Genomic DNA, 20,151 nt, shown 5'->3' with positions numbered 1-20,151 from the left:
ACTTTAATGCAAGTGATGCATCACAAGTTTGTTGGAAAGATGTTTTTGATATTTGGTTACAAGGAAAAAGGAGGAGGGCGATGCCATTAGAGTGATTTGTTCACTAATTCCATGAAGTGCAACAACACAACTAAACAGTAGTTAGGGGCCTAATTTTGGCAAGTTGGACATGCAAGGCATCTTGACTGGATAGCATGTTGGGCAATGTATGGGTACATAAGATGGTTGACAACATCACTCCAGCTATTTTTCCTTGAACACAACTAGTGAGTAGGTTGTACTAGGGTGGCTAAACCCACTTTGGCAAGTAGGACACACATTTCAGATGGCTGGGCAGCTAGACACATTTCAGATGGCTAGTAGAAGAAATACTATATGTAATACAAGGATAAGCTATCGCGCATCTCTCGCATTAGTACTTTCATAGCATAAGTATTACATTGAAGCCTTTTGTTTGTAGATTGGATGCTTTATATATATACAAGTTTCATCAACAATTATACCTAAATTTTCACTTTAAAAAAAAGCTTGTTTGTAGATTGATTGTTTTATTACATATAGTTTTTTAGTTTTTAAAATAGCTTTTCATTTTGATAAATTGCTTGCCATTTGAATAACATGATTCTGGAGATTCATGTCATGTGAAAAGCAGTTTGAAAAAGTGTATGTCACTTGAAATTTTCAGTGACCCATCAAATTTAGGCCCTGGATGCCACCACCGGCCAGCCTCAATGACAATGACACCAGGGACTTCAATTTTGAAATCCACGCTAGTGCCTTGACCTACCATTTTGAGTCAACAAATAATACAGAATAAGTTTGAATAGTAAATATCACAAACACAATGGCTGTGCATGTAGGGTTTGGAAAACTATCATACCAACAACATACATGTGTCTTTTTTTGGGGGGGGGAACAATAATTATATGTTTGCATTCAACCAATATGGAGACTATTTTGAAAAAGATAGTAATTTTACCATAATTACACTATTTTTATATTTTGTGGATCCGGCTCATTTTCTTCTTGTTACAATCATAACAAACACTTCAAGATTCTTGGCCGGGTGAAGGTTAAGTTGAGGCAGCCCTTTCCCGCCGTTGCATCATGCAATGTTAAATATGCTTAGATACTGAGTTGTTCTTATCAAATGGCATTGCAACATTCAAGTGGATGTAGTTAGGAGTTGACAAGGAGAACCTTAGAGAGAGAGAGAGAGAGAGAGAAGAAGAAGAAGAAGAAGAAGAAGAAGAAGAAAGTGGCAACGTGACAACACTCCATAAAGGAGCTTGACACGGCAAGATATGGGGATTAAACTTAAGACATTGTGGTGCAAGCGATTTGTCTACTACCACTAGGCTAAAATTGTGGGCGATAATAGGGAATTTCGTTTCCAACTTCCCCAACTTGCACACACACACACACACACACACACACAACAAGAAGAGGCTTTTTATAGTCTAACACCCCATGAAAGAGAAGGACACGACAAGATATAGGTATTAAACACACACACACACATACACGTGCGCACACACACACACACACACATGTATCAACTAACAAAAGTCCAAGTACATGTTGATTAGAGAAAACAAAAGGAATAAGTATCATAGCCTCTTCAAGGATTGACAACCAAACAGGACTTTCTTAGGCACGTATAACATATCATGAGGTGCCCAATGCTCCAACAAAATCCTTCAAAAATGCCAAGGAGATGATTAAGGGAATGGGGCCTTCAGGAGGTCAATTTTCATAAAGGGACTCTTGGTTAACCATAGTGAAGTGGAGAGGAGTTCAAACTTTCTAGCTTAGCCATTGCCATTGGAAGGGTTACCTTAGAGGATTGAGAGTAAAGCAAGAGCTCAAACAAGAGGGATTAGCACTCCTCTTGGCCTCTTTCACCTCTTCCAATGGCACTTCCACGATCCAAGATAAGTGGTTTAGCCACTATCCTATGATTCTTTGCAAGAGGGTAAGAAGGTTTTTTGACATGAACATATGGCATTACTATGGGGAAGAACTAGTCTTGGATGAAGGAAGGAAATAAAGCCTTTCTCTTCTCAAAAATCTTCTATTTTTCTCACTTTATCTTGCCCCTGGGATGCAAATCCTTGGTCTATTATTAGGGACATGTGTTTTAGAGTAGGGTATCGAGTTGATTAGAGTATTAATGTGTGTGATTTGTGTGTTTGTTGTGATTGGATTCATGTTATTATAGTAGGTTTTCTTTCTAACCTTAACCTTTTTGTGTTTTTTGTTGTCAATTTATTATATTCTTTATCTCACATGAGTGATGGAATGAAGAGCAGGCTCTCCCGAGTGCGATTGAGGTAGGTTATCTATCCACTTGGTTACTTTCATCATTATTACGAGCATTAGCCTTAAATTAGTTACATTAACATTTTTCATAATTTTTGCCTGGTTTATCTTAATTTAGGCGTTAATATGTGCAGTTACTCTTTGGAATTTTGGGCTCATCAACCAGTTTTAGATCGTCCAACATTTGGATCACCGATCCAAAGTTCATATCATTATCTAGAGTTGAAAGTGGATTGTATTAGATAATCATTGGTAAATAATCTTCATTTCCACACAGTTGAGCTAGAAAAAAGGGGGTTGTCAAGGTACCGATCAAATATTCTCTTGTAGAGGGTATGAAGTTGTGTAATGACCCATGTTATATCTGAAAAAAGTATATAGAGACCAATGCCATCTATTGTCTTAAATGTACTTTCAAGTCGTCTAGGTCCCAAATCTGGATTATTGATCCCTATTTGTTTGTTTAATTGTCGATCCCAACTCACTAGTATGGATCGCCATCCTAACTTTTAAATATCCATTTCTAAATCGTGTGATTCCAAATACATATCGTTGTCAAATTCACATTGTCAATCCAACCCTCATACCATTTAGGATTCGAATTGTCCCACTTTTTAGATCGGCTATTTTTTGAATTGTTGTTGCAAGTTCAAAATCACCCCAATTTTCAAATAATCTCGATTGTTGATCTGAGATCTAGATCGTTCCTAAAATTCCCAGATCTAGATCGCCAATCCAACTGGATTTCCAAAAAGCAAGAAATAAAACAAAAAAAACACACATTTCCATTATTCATAAGCACCTTGCACATTTTTATTCCTTTGTTTGTTTATTGATTTGCAGTGAAAAATCTTGAAAATATTTTTTTTAAAGTTTTAAAATATATAAAAACTCCTAAAAATCACAACATATGCATAAAAAGAATCTCATTTTGGCATTGGCTCAAGTGCTTATGCATTTGTGACCAAGTAGAATAATTACTTGGTCTTATTTTAATGTGACCTCCGAATACGAGACTTTGTCTTATGCACCGACATTAGGGAGTGATACGTTAGAGGGTTGACCTCCTCGATTACACGAGACTCTAGTCCTTCACAACAAAAGAGACTAGATCAGTGATGTGGAGTATAAACCTTGTAGAGCTTTTGTTAGTTGGAATGGAGTCTAGTGAGCGCCAAGTATTTATTGATGAATCATCAAGGTGAATCATCAACAAGAAGGATTGAAAAGGGTCAAGTTGCTTACCAAACCAGATATTAGTGAGAATGCAAGGGAACAAGCACAAACTAGATCAGTTGGTGAAGCCTATGTGCGATAGCACTACGGTTATCACACAAGACCACAAAAGTCCTAGTCTTGACTACAATGACCATAAGGGGGTGATGCTCTTGGAGCAATGGTCACTTTTGGCATTGCATGGCCGTGAACTTGTGAGACCCCTATGCCTCTATTTATACAATATTTGGAAACGAAATTCACACTAAGGGTAGGGTGACTCACTTGGAGCTTCATATCTTAATATCCTGACGCTTGGTTATTTTGTTTAGCTCCCTTTAAGTTTGATTAGAACAATCCTTATGTAAGGAAAACTGAATGATTCATGTAAGTGTTTTCCCTTCATAATTCTCACAAGCAAGTCACATTGAGCATCTCCCCAAAGTCTAAAACAAGATGTCCTAAGTCCTTGATTATACATGTAATTTTTCTATCCTCATTCATGATAGTTGGTCTAAACTACTCATCCCAAGTTTCTTGTTCTAAAATATAATTTTGTCTCATTTTAGAAAGTAACTCCCCAAACTCATGTCCACCTTGCCACCCACTTTTCAATGTTTGATCCTTTTCTAGCTTAGAGCAAATCCATAGGCTCAGCCAAGCCCCATCTAATCCCATGGGTCTTTCGCCCTACCATAAGACTTATGGACCTAGTGTGAACTCATGCACGCATAATTAAAATTGCCATTTTACTCACACACACTGCTCACATACACACTCCTTTGAAAACATTCCTTTCATAAAATAAAAACATAATGTTATATAAATCTTTTCATATCATACATAATTCCATATGTCTAATCACATATCACAAGGCAACACATCAGTGTCACATCATCAATATATATCTCCTTACACCACGACTGTGATCCTCAAACTAGGATGGCATGCACCGTTGAGCCAAATCAATCCCTGGACCACTGTGCTGGATCGAAGGAGCCCGCATGTCTTACATCCACCTCAACACATGTGCCATAATCCTAGGAGCCACTTCTACCAGTCATCATTCATCCCAAAAGCACGAGCATGCCAAGTGCTAGAGAGACCGGGTTGGATGGTAAAGAAATTAGGGTGGAAATAGCATGGAGTGCTAATTCTATGGCAAACGAGGGCATATATCATAAGACTACTACTATAAAAAGAAAAATGACATTAAACGTGGAAAGTTGTAAGGGAACAACTCATCTTCAAGCAAGAAAGCCAAAGATAGAAGTGAGCATCTTTTTGTGATGCAACAGGTGCGTGGAATCCTAGAGATATATGATATATTGATTTGGATACTTCTAACCACATAACCAGCCATGGTGAGTGGTTTAGAGGTGCAAAAAATTTTAAAAATAGGGTATGTGAAAATATGTGGTGATACTGTGCATCCTATTGCACATGTTAGTAAGGTGCCATTGTTTATACAAGATAGAAAATGAAGTATTTGGTGGCTGATGTACATGTTCCAAACATTTTCTATTGGAAAAATGGTTAAGCATGATCTACAAGTGAGGTTAAACTTTCATGGTGTTATGTAGGATATTTTAATAACCATTCTTGCATGGTTGTAAAGGAGAATAGAATTGGTAGAATGTATATATTAGATGTAAGCATGCCTGAAGTGAAGGCTACAATGTTTGCACATGGTACATATGCGATTGTAGACATTGATATTTAGCATAAATGTATTGGTCATGTCAATATCCAACAGTTAAAAATATATACAAGTCCAAAGTATTGTTAGCATGCTTGAAGTGAAGAATACAATGTTTGCACATGGTATAGATGTGATTGCAGACATCGATATTTAGCATAAACACATTGGTCATGTAAATATTCAAGGTTAAAAAATATTCAGTAGGCCTAAAGTATTGTTATAGGTTTATTGAAGTTTAAAGTGGATGGAATGCAAAAAGTATGGAAAGCATGCTGATTGGGAAAACAATCTAAGCATGCATTTTTACATGATAAGAATGCAAGCCAAAGACCTCTAGATATAGTGTATTTTGATGTTTGGGGATGAACAAAAGTAGCATCAATCAAAGTATGTCACTATTATGTATCTTTCATTGATGATCACACTAGAAATGTGAAAAGTGAAGTGTTTACACACTTTTAGAGCTTCAAGGCTATGGTTGGGGGAAAGATAAAGGCATACACATAAAATTCATAAGATCAAATGGTTGGGGATAATATTTCTCTAATGAATTCAATGATTATCTAAGAGAGCATGGGATAAAGAGGCAGTTTACATGCGAGTACTCCGTGTAACAAAATGGAGCTACATGCAAGTAGACCCCACAACAAAAAGAGATAAAGAGGTAATTTAAATGCAAGTACACCCCGCATCAAAATGGGGTTGCAAAAAAGAACATGTATATTGTAAAAGTTAGCCATGTATTATTGAATGAGAAAGGAATGCCTCACTTAGTTTGGGCTGAAAGCTATAGCAACTATGGCTTATATTATGAATAGAAGCTCATGGCATGATGCCTGAATAGAAGTTTACTAGTAGGAAACTAGATTTAGTACACTTGAAAGTGTTTGGGTGCATTACCTATATGTACAAAGTGAGAAGTAAATTGGATCCCAAGGTAGAAAATGTATCTTTATTGGATATTCCCTTGAGTAGAAAGCTTATAAATTTTATAATCCCACTACACGTGAGAGAGAAGGGATGTTGTGTTTGATGAGATAAATAGCTGGTGTACTAGTGAAGGATTTCATAGAGCGGTTATGTAAACAACAATATGTACTTAGTGGACAAGGAGACTCCTCGTCCACTAAGTACATATTGTTATTATGTAAACAACCATATGTACTTTGTGGGGGACGAGGAGAGTTCTCTAGCAACAATGACTCTATTGTTAGACCTTTTCTTTTGGGAGTGCTACTATTAGTAGTAGTTGGAGAGAAACAGGACACAATCAATGATTGCTTTGTCAAGTACAAAGGCTGAGTATAGGGCGAGTACAAGGGTGTTTCTATGGTAGCATATGTGAGGTAGCTTGATACTTGCAATCAAGCTACTTGCAGAGCATATATGGGTGAGCCATGGATAGGGCAGTGTTATCATTAATTATGACAACTACCCTATTATGACAATATGAGTAGCATACATTAGTTGGCTAGCGACCCAATGTAGCATACTAGGATGAAGCACATTGAGGCGCATTATCATTTTTTGAGGGAGAAGGGTATAGTAGGTGATGTGGATTTGGTTTACATCAACACAAAGGATCATGTATCTAACATCTTCACAAAGGTGATGGAGAAGGGTCTAGCAAGTGATGTGGATTTAGTTTATGTCAACACATAGCATTATGCATATGAGATCTTCACAATGCATTGGATACAGAGAGGCTTCGCAAGCTCATGAGATTACTTAGAGTCTTGAGTATGGAGTTAAGCTCGACACAAGGAGTGTAGATATATCAAGCTCAACTAGTGTCCTTTGGCTACTTGCTTCAAAAAGTGGAAGCCTGGGCTTTTTTCTTATTGGCAGTGCCTTGGATGTTCCTTTGGTTGCATATGTGTTTGCTTAAAGCTATTCAAATCTAAAATAATTTTCTCTAAAAGTTTTCTAGCACCCTATTCCAATCATGATGGTGTAAAGCTGGTCAAACAAAGGCCATACATTTACAATGCAACCAATATCAAGTATGTCCCATAAACCTTTGAAGGCCTTTTGGCCTTCTAGTCTTTCGAGTTCTATAATAACTTCAACCTTTTCTTTGTCTATGACTATCCCATTTGTGGACACCATATGCCTTAAGATTATTCCATGCCTAAACATGAATTTACACTTGTTCGAGTTCAACACGATCTATATATAATCTCTGCATCTTTTAAACACTGGGATATGCTCTATTCTCGACTTTGAGTTGACATAGAGGCCATCCATGAAGATCTCTAATAATTTCTATAGGAAATTCTTTTAATCCATGGACATTAATAATTGGAACATAGTTAACGTGTTTGTGAGTCCAAACAACATTAATATGAATGTTTCCCACTCTGTTTTGTGAATGTAATATTACGTCTATAGATACTTTATAATATCTAGAGAACCAATGTAACAAGCTATAAGCTTCTTTTCCTACTACTCGTTTGAGCACATGTTTAGTGTAAGGCAATGGGTAATGGTCTCTAACCGTGGCAATATTTACCTTTTTTAAGTTCATGCATACGTGGATCTTGCCATTCTACTATGATCACTAGTGACACCAATCTATGTGCTCCATCTCATTTAAGAAACCTGCATTTATGTATGTAGAGATTGCAAGACCTTTCTTTGCCTTGTTGGTATGCTTCATGAGTTGAGAAAATGCATGGCTTGAGATGTCTATAGAGTGTCTGAGAGTTGCAAGAGAGAGCTATGGTGGATAAAAGATGAAGGAAGACATCATTAGAGCATGATATCAACACTAATAGAAGTGATTAAGATATGAGTCAAGACTAATCAACACATCACGTTTTTGAATTATGAGAATGAGCTTGTTACATCCATATAGAGCTCTCATCCACATGTTCTATGCACACTTTTGTCACATGTTCATAAACGCTCACATGCCTTGTGTACCCTCGCATCTTCCATGTGCCTAATTTATGACCATTGACTACCTTTTACATTCACCCATTCACATATCCAAATAACCTTTGCTTGCATCCATTTCAACATCCTAGTCTTCTTCTACCTTACTTCCACATACATGTGTCCCATACATGACATGATGGGTACTATATTTCAATACCCCCCCTTGGTGCCCAAATGGATCTTATCCCAAGAAGGTAATGTGACACACATAGACATGACATTTGCCCCCCCCCCCCCCCCCTTAACAGAGACACACGTATATACATCACAAAAACATCACTTAGCCTACATCATTGGTGGCTAGAGATGATTACATAACATCATGGACATGAATATAGACATCATCATATCCACACACATATGGTCACATCTCGACCAAGGGTCACCCAATCCCAAGGTTGACATAGAAATAAGACATGACATAAAATATCATCTCATACATCATCACACCTAGAAAAGGTGTTCTTGTGGAGCATGAGTTGCTTCCACCATCAAGTTACTTTGTTGCTTCTTCTTTGACCAGCAATTCTTCTCAAGGTGGCCTACTTTTCCACATGCATCACATACAAGCTTGGGCTTGTTTTGATGATGACATTGGGCCATTACATGCCCCATCCTTCCACAATGGTTACGTTTGACATTGGATTTGTTAAAGAATGTAGTCTCCCTACTGTTTGTTGAGCTTTGTTGTGTACCTTTTAGTTTCTTATCTTCTTTAAACAAAGAGTATTCAACACCTTTAAGAGTAAGATTTGGAAGATTAGCAAGAGTTGTTACCTATAAGTTGTATCATAATGCTCTTCATCTTACCTACATGCTCCACAAATGAGTCTTTGAACTCTATATCAAGCCCATAGACTTGTGTTCTCAGATTTATTTCTTAATTTTTTGCCCTAGCTCCAAATACTTTCTCTAGCTCATCTCAGGCTTCCTTGGCATGCTCTTTGTGCTGATGTGATGAATGATATTATCCTCAAGGCTTAACCCAACGATGGCCATGGCTTTTTTAATCTTTATTTATTCATGCTTTGACCTCAGCCTCACTTCCTTCATTAAGTTCATCTCCATTTACTACCCCCCAAAGCTCCTTTTGCATGAGTAGATACATGAATTTTGTTTGCCATGTATGGAATCCTTTACCACTAAATTTATCCACTAGGATTTGGGTAGCCATGGCTTAATCAGGAGGATATTACCGAGATTTAACAACATCCAAAGTTGCAAATCCAATCATAAGATGCTTATAATACCTCTGATAATTAACACTAATCAAGGTATTAGTGATGCTGATTTTTTGTTAATTATATAAACAATTGGACAACTTTGGGTGATAATTTTGAGTAGATTTAGTAATGAATGAGCAAGAAAAACTTTGTAGCCTTCAATAGCAGTGAATATGCTTGAGATTTAAGCCCATAAACACATGATTAATCATTTTAATCAAGCCTTAATCATAGTATTACACCAAACTTGCTTTTTGACAAGTGCTCAGGCCTGAATGAGGTAGAACACTGCATTTTTAGCTTAATTTGAGGCTGCAAGTCGATTTGCAGTTGACAAAAACCCCCATGACTCGGTGGAATTTGTTTGATTTAGCACGAGCTTATTGATTTCAAGTTTTTTTCCCCAAAATTTGTAGCATCAATTGCTGCAACGTCAAATCCGCATGCTTCTTGGTGTCTTTGGTTGATTCCTCCAATGTATGGGTTTGCCCTAAGGTGCTCTACATTCTCCTAGAAGGGCTTGCCCAATGTTGGGGAGAACAAGGAGAACCAGAGTTTTCAATTACAGCCCACTACTTTGAGCTTATGGTGGATAAGGTTGATTAAGGATTCTAAAAAACTTAATTATGCCTAATGAAGTCACTAATTTTTGTTAATGCTAAATTTTGTGAGTGAAGCACTAACCTAGCTCTGATACTAAGTTAAGAAAATGCATGATTTGAGATGGCTATAGAGTGTGTGAGAGTTGCAAGGGAGAGCTATGGTGGATAAAAGATGAAGGAAGACATCATTAGAGTGTGATATCAACACTAATAGAAGCGATTAAGATATGCGGCAAGGCTAATCAACATATCACGTTTTTGCATTATGAGAATGAGCTTGTTACATCTATATGTAGGTCTTATAGAGCTCTCATCCACATGTTCTATGCACACTTGTGCCATCCATGTGTTCGTAAATGCTCACATGCCTTGTGCACCCTTGCATCTTCCATGTGTCTACTTTTTGACCATTGACTACCTTTTACATTCATCCATTCACATCTCCAAATAACCTTAGCTTGCATCCGTTTCAACATCCTAATCTTCTTCTACCTTACTCCCATATTCATGTGCCCCATACATGACATGACGGCCGGGCACCATATTTCAACATCATGTGGACTGAAGGATAGAAGGAAGATTTCCACAAGCTAAAACAAGCTCATCTTTGATTTTGAGAGCACCAAAGTGGGATGTCATCTTCTATGTGTATAATTTATGCATCGACTTATGTATAGGATGTATATTAGCTCAACCAAAGAACATGGATTTTCCCAGTCTACTATGCTAGTAGATAGTTGAACAAGCCTAAAAAGAACTACACAACCACTGAGAGAGAATGATTATCAATGGTACATGCTATGAATCAATTTTAACATTATTTATTGGCAAACAAGATTGTGTTTTATGTTGATCATCGGGCCTTACTTTGACTTGTGAATAAGCCTACACCACGGGGAATATAACCAGTGGTGGCTATTGCTTCTTCTTGAGTTTGATTTTACTTTCTCTACTATGAGAAAAAGGGTCAATGTATGTAAGAGTTGACCATTGTCAAGAATCTTGACTGGAGAACCACCGACAAGAGTTGAGGATGATCTTCGAGATACTCCTCTTCTCCAAATCAATCTTATGTCAAGATGGAGTTATGAAATTGCTCAATTATTGAGCCATGGAGGAATTAATGCTCATAAAAAGAAAAAGAAAACTTGTGAAGGTAGATCAATAAAAAGGAAAAAGACGGTGTCTTAAGACTTTGCATGTGTGAGGATGAGTATGTAGTTTTTCTTGAACAAGCTCAACTCTAGAGGACATTTTGGGGGAAAAACTACAACTCAAAAACTCCTCTATGCTAGATTGTGGTGGGGTGCTAACACTCTTTGAAGTTACCATGGAGTATGCCAAAAGGTGCAACCAATGCTTCATAATACCACAACAAAAAGAAAAATTGCCTTTACAACCCATAATGTCTGTTAGACCGTTTGCTAAATAGGGAATGGATTTTATTGGACCCATTAGCTATGTAGTTAAAAGCATGTAAGCACGATATATCATCATAGCTATGGATTATGTGACCAAATGGGCCAAGGCTAAGGCTACAGTCAAGGCCAAGGCTAAGGCTACAGTCAAGGATAAATCTTGGATTATGTGAGCAAATGGGCCGAGACTAATTAATTTGAATTGCTTTATCTTAGGTACCCAAATTAGTCTTTGTCCTTAGCCCTAGGCTTTTAAGGAGTGTTTTTGTGGTTGCTCAAACTTGTGTGGTTGGCTCATTCTACAATTTATGGATTCTCCCTTTCTTTAGTTGTCACTTACCATTGTTTTACACTTCATTTGCAAGCTTGGAATATTGTTTTTTGGGATTCATACCTGCTTTGTCTTTTTGACCTTGGTTTTGGGAGAAGTAAAGGGTACATTTGTTGGGTTTAGTAAGGCCTTTGCTACCCATACTTGTCATATTTTTGGGGATCCTTTGTGAAGTGGAGGTAACAAGGATTGGACTAGTGTCCTTGGTGGTTCTTTAGTTTCTCCTAAGGTCCCTCTTTGATTTTAGCTTGAGCATCTCCTTGTGAAGTGAAACACTTAGCTTGTTGGCCTTGACTCTTAATGAGCTTGGGAAAGGTTGGTTTGATGAGGTGGCTTGGAGCTTGCAAATAATTGAACTTAGCAGCACTTGATAGGACCTATTTGTAATAGAGGAAGTAATTTTTGGATCTCCGAGGAGATTTGTCCTAGTTGTCCTTTCGTGAGAAAAACATCCATGGCTCATTGCTCAAATTTGATGATCGTGTTCCGTGCCCTCCAGTCATGTTTGGCAATCTATCCTTTTTTGTCACTAACCATTTGGATGTCCACACTCACTATGAGGGGTAAGGTCACCCACTTGAAATAGTTAAAGACCTCCAGCTGGCCATGTGCAGTCAACTAATGAAATTCATTAAGGATTGCAAAACTTGGGTTGATCAATTTTATAAGCTATATAAAGAGACTTTCTGGAACACGACATCCAACCGGTTGGGTGCAATGATTTTGTAAATTTCAACCTATTTCAAGAGTGTAGCCATTCCAACCTATTTCAAGAGTGTAGCCATTCCAACCTATTTCAAGAGTGTAGCCATTCCAACCGGTTGGGTGCAATGATTTTGTAAATTTCAACCTATTTCAAGAGTGTAGCCATTTAAATGGTAGTGATATCTAGACGCAGGCTAATAATGGGCCATGTCAATTTTTCCCTCTTTAGGAGGTTTTCCTCCTTGAGTGTGTGTAGGTAACCTTATCATGTCACTTCACTTTTACTTCACTCATTCTCATCAATTTACTTATGTGTGTAAGTGACTTATCATGTCACTTCACTTGTACTTCACTTATTTTCATCAATTTACTTGTGTAAGTGACTTATCATGTCACTTCACTTGTACTTCACTTATTTTCATCAATCTACTTTGAGTGCTGTGCTTCTCTTTAACTTTGCTTACTTGCTGCATCTGTATGTGGGTTTCTTCCTTTGTCTCCACCACTTTAACAATTGGTTCAGAGTATGTTCTCTTGGCTCTTACCTCCATTTATTACTCTTAAGCTTCTCTTTTAATAGTCTCAGATCGAGCTATGCTCTCAGAGGTGGAGAAGGTATATCCTATAGTGTGATGTTAACTTTGGTAATAATTTTTTAATGACTTAGTGTGATGTTAACTTTGGTAACAAATTTTTTACAGCTTTGATAGTCTCATATTGAGAAGCTATATCCTATAGTGTGATGTTAACTTTGTTCACAAACATTTTATGACTTAGTGAACTTTGGTTTTAAAAAAATTATGACGTAGTGAACTTTAAAAACAAAATTTTACAACTTAGATAACTTTGTTAACAAAAAAATTTTAACTTTATGGGCTGTTTTAAGCAGGCGCATTTCAAGGGCTGCTCTCCCATGCTATAAGATTACCATAGACATCTTAGGGGAGTTTCAATTTGAACTTCCTTTGTTCGATTTTAGATTTTTTGCAGTATACCATCAAGATGAATTTGGTGTGTGTAGACAGGGCCATTATTGTCGCTTCTCAAATGTCAATTGACATAGCATCTTTGAGCTCATCACATCAATAGCTTTTTGAGCATTGTCATCAACTTTTACATCCTTGATAGTAACATATCTACAATCTATAATCTACCATTTTTCATACACTTTGCATGTCACTTCATTCACACCAATGATCTACTTGCAATCAACTTGGTTACGTTCAGTGGGCATTGATGGTACTTATAGGTTTTTGGGATACTTACATTTTGTTTAGAGATTTGCTATTCGGAGGCTAAAATGATGAGTAGTTATTGGCATTGAGGCATGCCTAGCTAAGTGTAGAATAATATATGGTGATACTAGTTCAGATGTAATTGTGGCATCTACCATCACCTTCGCAATGCCCACAATAAAACAAACAAGGTGGGATGGTAGGGATGCACATGCACATGCATTGGTGACACTTTTTGTGGAAAGGAGCATTATACCTCATATTCACTCATGTAAAATTGCCAAGCAAGCTTGGGACATGCTTTATTGCACTTTACCAGCATGTAATGACATGTGGCCTACTTGTGCAATCAATTAGAGTCCGAGTATATGGCTAGCTCTCTAGTTTGCCTCACTTCCAAATGGGCTTGTTCTTTCTCTATCTTCATTAAGGACATCTTACCAAGATATTCTCTTATCTCCTTGTCAGGATCAAATGTTGATTGGCTAGAACCATCTTCCATAAAATCGCTCTCGTGCCGTTCCTCCATAGTCATTTCGGTTCTCTCTCAAGTGGCCACAATCTCTTCATCAAGAACACCATATAGTCTCTAGGTAAAGTTTGCTCTGAGGCCACTAGTACTAGGTCACTCATCAACCCAACCTCATCTAAGATCCATCAATGGAAGTACTCTCATAACAAGTCCCTAGACTCATAGTCCTCTGACATCTAGACCAGAGTTGGAAGCATGCAAAATATATGCATTGGGATTACCCATAGCCTATCAAAGACTAGCTCCGGCGAACGCACCAAAAAATGACTCGCCTCCAAGCTAAGCATCCAACAACTATCACGGCCCCTCTAACTATGCTTCTACGTCCTAACTCACTTCCAAATACACTCAACTGCCCACACAAATGTAGCTTAAAACTACCCCAAACACAGTGCTGCACAGCCTCGCGTAGTCCAACAATCAAACCTTAATCTCTCAGTCACCCAGATTCTCTATCTCTCTCTCTCAGGGACTATGACATGTCTAAGTCGTTTCAATTGTGCTGTGTTGTGGTTCCTTTTAATCACACTGCCTCTCTAACACTTCTGACACAATTTTCCACACACCACTGCTACTTAACTCACTCTCACACAAAACTCATGAAAATCTGAACTTTTATTGATCCAATTCTCTCCCTCTTTCCTTTGAATGCCACTAACATGCACAATCACACACATTCTTTGCAATCAACCATTATGCCAACAAATCAAACTCTCTCTCTCTATATATATATATCACTAGCAATGAATAAACAAGTAGCAAAGAGCACCTCTCACCAATCAATTGATAAGCTACTCTCTTTACTTCTCTGTTCACATACACTCTCTCTCACATATTATCATGCAACCACTTTCAAAATAACCACACTTCATTTTTTATGTGTGTATGTTTACTTTTGCAACGATTTTAAATGTTTTTATAAGTCAATTTAACAGATTCAAGCGCACTAACCAATTGCAATTGGCTTTACTGCTAGTCCGTCTTCTTCTACGCTCTTTTCTCGCTTCTTCTCAGGCTCACTTGTTCATTCTCCTTCTCTCCTATCTTCCTCTTCTCACTCTCACAAGCATTCACGTTGCCGGTTGCACTTCCCCTGACTCTCTCTCTTCCTTGGCTAACCCGCACACAGGAGATCTCTCTGCCCGACTCTCCCTCTTCTCCTCTAACTTACACGCTCCTTCTCCCTCTTCTCATGCGCCTGCAGGCCTCCCCCATCGCGGGTCTTCTCCCCCCTCTTCACACTGCTCCCTTCTCTCCTCTGCCTTCTGGTGCATCCGGCGGGTGGCGCCCCCACCTCTTCTCCTTCCTGCTCATCCTCCTCCATCCGCAGTGCTCGCCATGCATTCGGTTCCTCTTCTCCCTTGGTGCCTTTCCCCCTCTACTGGCGGGTCTCGCCTCCCCCCGGTTGCTCTCGAGTCTCTGCTGGCTCCTTCTCAACCAACCCATACCTTTTCAAATCCCCCTTTATTTTAATTAGAACTTTATTTATGCATGGCCCCCCTAGCCCCGATTCACACCACTGACACACACTCGCACACTATCCTACCTAGACCCACACCCTTTCGGAATAGGCACGCAAGACCATAGCCAATACCAAACAGTCACAACTCGGATGGAAATGCACATAGCAAAGTCTGGGTGGCCACCGATACGACAAAATGTGTATCCTAATGAATCCAAGATTGGACGAAGCTTTGCATTGACCGCATGGCCACTAATTCCACAAAGAATAGGTCCAAATGAGTTCGCAACGGAAACCCAAATCTATCCTCAAAGAAAGATGCAGTTACAAAACTACATCATGGTCATCTCTATCATGTATGACAGCAGTGAACACATATTACAACATTGTCACTAGAGTCCTCCATGTCTAATAACACGTATAGATCTAAGTATGAGCCTAGACTTGACCTCATCTTCTCTCTCTTCCACTTCTTCTTTATAACGACCAAGCAGTTTAACCAGATTCTAATGGCGTCTTCCAATCAGCAAGCAATTATACATGCAAATGTGTCACACCAAAATCATAACAATCACGCCACAATATGCAATGATTTATGTCTTAATGCAGCTAAGATGACCCATGCAGATCCCAAACAGTCCCCAAAAGTTACAAATTTGTGCCAAATCTAAGGGTCTATAGTATAGGAGGTTTTTGGGACCTTGATGAGCTGGTTCTTATCCTAGGCTTGGCGCTAGCCTATGATTCTGGAATGAAACTATCGACACAATAGTTCGCATGGCTCCTCAGACTATTGGGTTGGTTTGAATTAGGTTATCTAGGCCTTGCGCCACCTGAGTCTGATCTCAGATCTAGCAACAAGGATGTAACAGTTCTCTTAGAGGTTTATGATCTATACCCGTGTCCTTGGGATGAGGCTCTTCTAATTGTGTATTTCCTAAGATAAAGTTTATTAATCTCAAGGCCAGAGTCCTTTGTGAATGCGTAGGGGATCTTGGGGCTTGCTCTTGAGTCAATGGTCTATCCATGCATTGGGAAGCCAAGCCTCTTGTCTCTAAGATGGGGGTGGTTGGTCCTGTGCTTGGATGTTCTTTGCTTTCACTAGTGCTATCAAAGGCCAACACAATTTGACTCCACGTTGTATTAATTGAAGGGTTAGATTTAGCAAGTGATTGTGCATAGGAGGGTTCAACATCGTCAAATAAGGGGTTGTTTCACACCAATTTCCTTGAGGGTAGGTGCATGAATGTGTTAATGGTGCAGTCACACTCTGAACATGGAAATTTTTACCCTCTGGGAGTTTAAGAATGGTCATTTGTTCACAGAGGAACGAATGTTTGCTTGATGTTGCCTGATCGCGAGGAGAAAGGGAGGCTGAAGGCCGCTCAGGAGCTAGTCAAGAACTGTCAAGCTCAAATGGAGGAGAAACCTCAAGCAGATCAAATGATGAGAGTTCCCCTATGCCTAGTGTAAAATTAACCAAGGAAACTTAGGAGCCTAATAGAGGCCTCAATGGCCGAGCACTCCTTGAGAATATCCCCCAAGAAGTTGAACCAGAAGTCACAACACCACCCAAGAAGATCAAACACTGATGTTCATATCCATATACCCTACACCTTGAAAGTCCTAAGCGTGAATAGGGATAACCAAATTCATGAACCTACACCCATTCTAAGAGATATTGCAGGCCTCTCTTCCTTTCTATCTTCTCACAAGTCAAGATTCCCATTGGCACCCTACTTAAAGGAAGCTCGAGTCTATGGAAGGAAAGCTTGGAGCGGGAATGGAGGAGCAGGTGGAACCAAGAAACTCCAATGAGATCGATGAGGAAGGGTCCATAGAACTAGATGGAAACACCGGCATTCCTACAGTCCATGTGAACAAGTTAAGGAAATATTTTTGAAGGGGATGAACTCAATGCAGCACTGCCCCTAGATTTTGATGAACTTCAAGTCACCGCCATCCTAGATGGTGGGCCTGGAGTGAGCATTGTTACCAATAAATGCTAGGAAAAATGGGAAAAACCTCCTACTATGGATGACACTCCGTTGATTGTGAAACTAGCTAATAGAGCCACTATAAAGCCCATAGGTCTTTTGCGAGATTTAAAGATTAAGATTCTCAAAACCACTTTCCGACACACCTTGGGGTGATGAACTTTTTCCAGCAGCCTATTTCCTATGATTTAATCCTAGGATGGCTCTTCAGAGAGAAACCAGGATGATCCATGACTGGGACGACATGGATCACATTTATGTCTGGAAAAAATATTAAACTCTAAAGGTTAGCCTACGCACTTGGAAGATCCATCCAATGAGTGGGGGATTCAGTGACTATGGTCCACAGTAGTACGCCTATGCCAAACATGCCATAAAACATTGGATGATGAATGAGATAACATGGAATTCGTAGCCCTCGTAGGAAGACTCTAATAACTGGATGCACTTCTAGAGTCTTCCAGCCCTCCCAGGGCTGGAAGGCACTAACAACTAGATGCACTTCTAAAACACACAGGCACAAGATTTGCCATAGCAAATGGACAAGAGATCACATCCATCTACATGCTCAACACCACCTATATAGCTGATGCTATGAGCCATGAACTTATAAAGCACCAAAGAGGTAAGGCCATTATGGGGAAAACTTCCCTGTAATACCCTTAAAACAAAAGGCTTCATAGGAAAGGAAGCTTACATCTTCCTGGTAAAATTGGAAGAACACTAGGCTGAGGTATGTGGAGGCTATTAATGTAGATTCTGACTTTTGCCAGGTCTGGCACTAGGTCTGGCAAAAGGAGCTCAACGAGATGCCCATTCCGGTCAACACTATGACCAATAAAAAAGAAGAATCAGTCAACTCCAAATCTGAACCTCAAAAGCATCGTTTCTTTGCACACAAAGTACAAAATAAAAAGTTGGCGCAAGCTGAGTTGCTGGAGGCCAAAGAAAGAATGGATGAGGAAAGCGCTAAAGCTAAAGAGACCAAACAAGTCCACTGACCACTTCAAAGTCTACAAGGTAAGAGACTGTATTGTACAATACAAAAGGGTCCAAAGAATCCATGATGGGAGGCTAGGAACATCTTATGATGGTCCGCTGGCCAAGGTTAAGGAGATCAACCTAACAGGCCTAGGAGACTATATTGTACAATAAAAAAGGGTCCAAAGAATCCATGATAGGAAGCCAAGAACATCTTATGATGGTCCCCGGCCATAAGGAGATCAACCTGGCAGGCCTAGGGGAAGATCCGAGACCCATCTACATTGGGGAAGAACTCTTTGCAGAAGAAAAAAAGGACCTTACTGACCTCCTCATGGAATTTTAGGATTGCTTTGCCTAGAAATATACAAATATGAAGGGTGTACCTCCTCAAGTGGTTAAACACACCATCCCCATGGTAGAAGGAGCAAGGCTAGTGAAGCAAAGAGCGTATCCTATGAACCCCAAGTACTCTAAGATGGTCTGGGAAGAAATCATTGACTCATAGATGTTAGATTCATCTACAAATAGAGCACACTGAATGGGTCTCAGCCATTATGATAGTACCCAAAATGAGTGAAAAAGTGAGAGTGCGTGTGGACCTCAAAAAGGTCAATGCTACCACGATATGAGACCACTATCCGTTGCCCTTCTTAGTAGCATTTCTGCCCTAATAGAGAAAACCAAAAAGAAACAAGAAAAAGGAGCAAAAACACATAGAAAACAAAGAAAGAGAGTCTCCATTGTTGCTCAGCCAAAATCCATAATCGTGAATATCTCATACAGCAGAGCACACACACACACACTCTCTACCAACTACTCAACCAACTCAACAACTAACGTGAACGATCTTAATGCACCCTGAATATAAGGTAGGTGGGCACACCTAACTCTGGCACACCAGCTCTATAGTAAAGTGCGTCGTTCTACCATCTTTGACATCCAATGGTGCTGACCCAATTCAGCAGTAAGGTGGCTGACCACCTGCGGCTATCTAGCCGCCAGCACTTGGCATGCCCAATGGGTTGGATTCCCAATCCGACAACTCGAATCCAACCCATTGGCATGCCCAATGGGTTGGATTCCCAATCCGACAACTCGAACCCACAATGATAGGGTCATGCCAACATCGTGCACATACTATGCAAGTACAGTGCAACCATTTCATGGCAACATGCCAAGGTTGGGAACCCATGAGATATAAGGCCATCCAGCCATTATCATACAAAATGAAAACATAGAACCATGTGGTCACCAGTATGTGCAGACTTCACTGGCACGGAGTAGACACAGGGTAGGCATAGTACTGCCCATCAAAAAGATATTCCGATGAAGCTCCAATGTCTGCTATATGCTGATGTACACCAAATGGCACAACAGCTCGATCTCGACTCGATAAACATGGCACATCATCTCCAAAGAAATATGCTAAATAGCACAAGAGTATGCATAAGCAGCAAATGAAGCACTTGATCCTCATCTTCAT

This window comes from Cibotium barometz, chromosome 13 (genome assembly GCF_041138505.1).
Source record: "Cibotium barometz isolate CiBa-2024 chromosome 13, ASM4113850v1, whole genome shotgun sequence".
Taxonomy (NCBI): Eukaryota; Viridiplantae; Streptophyta; class Polypodiopsida; order Cyatheales; family Cibotiaceae; genus Cibotium; species Cibotium barometz.
This window is presented reverse-complemented; position numbering follows the sequence as displayed.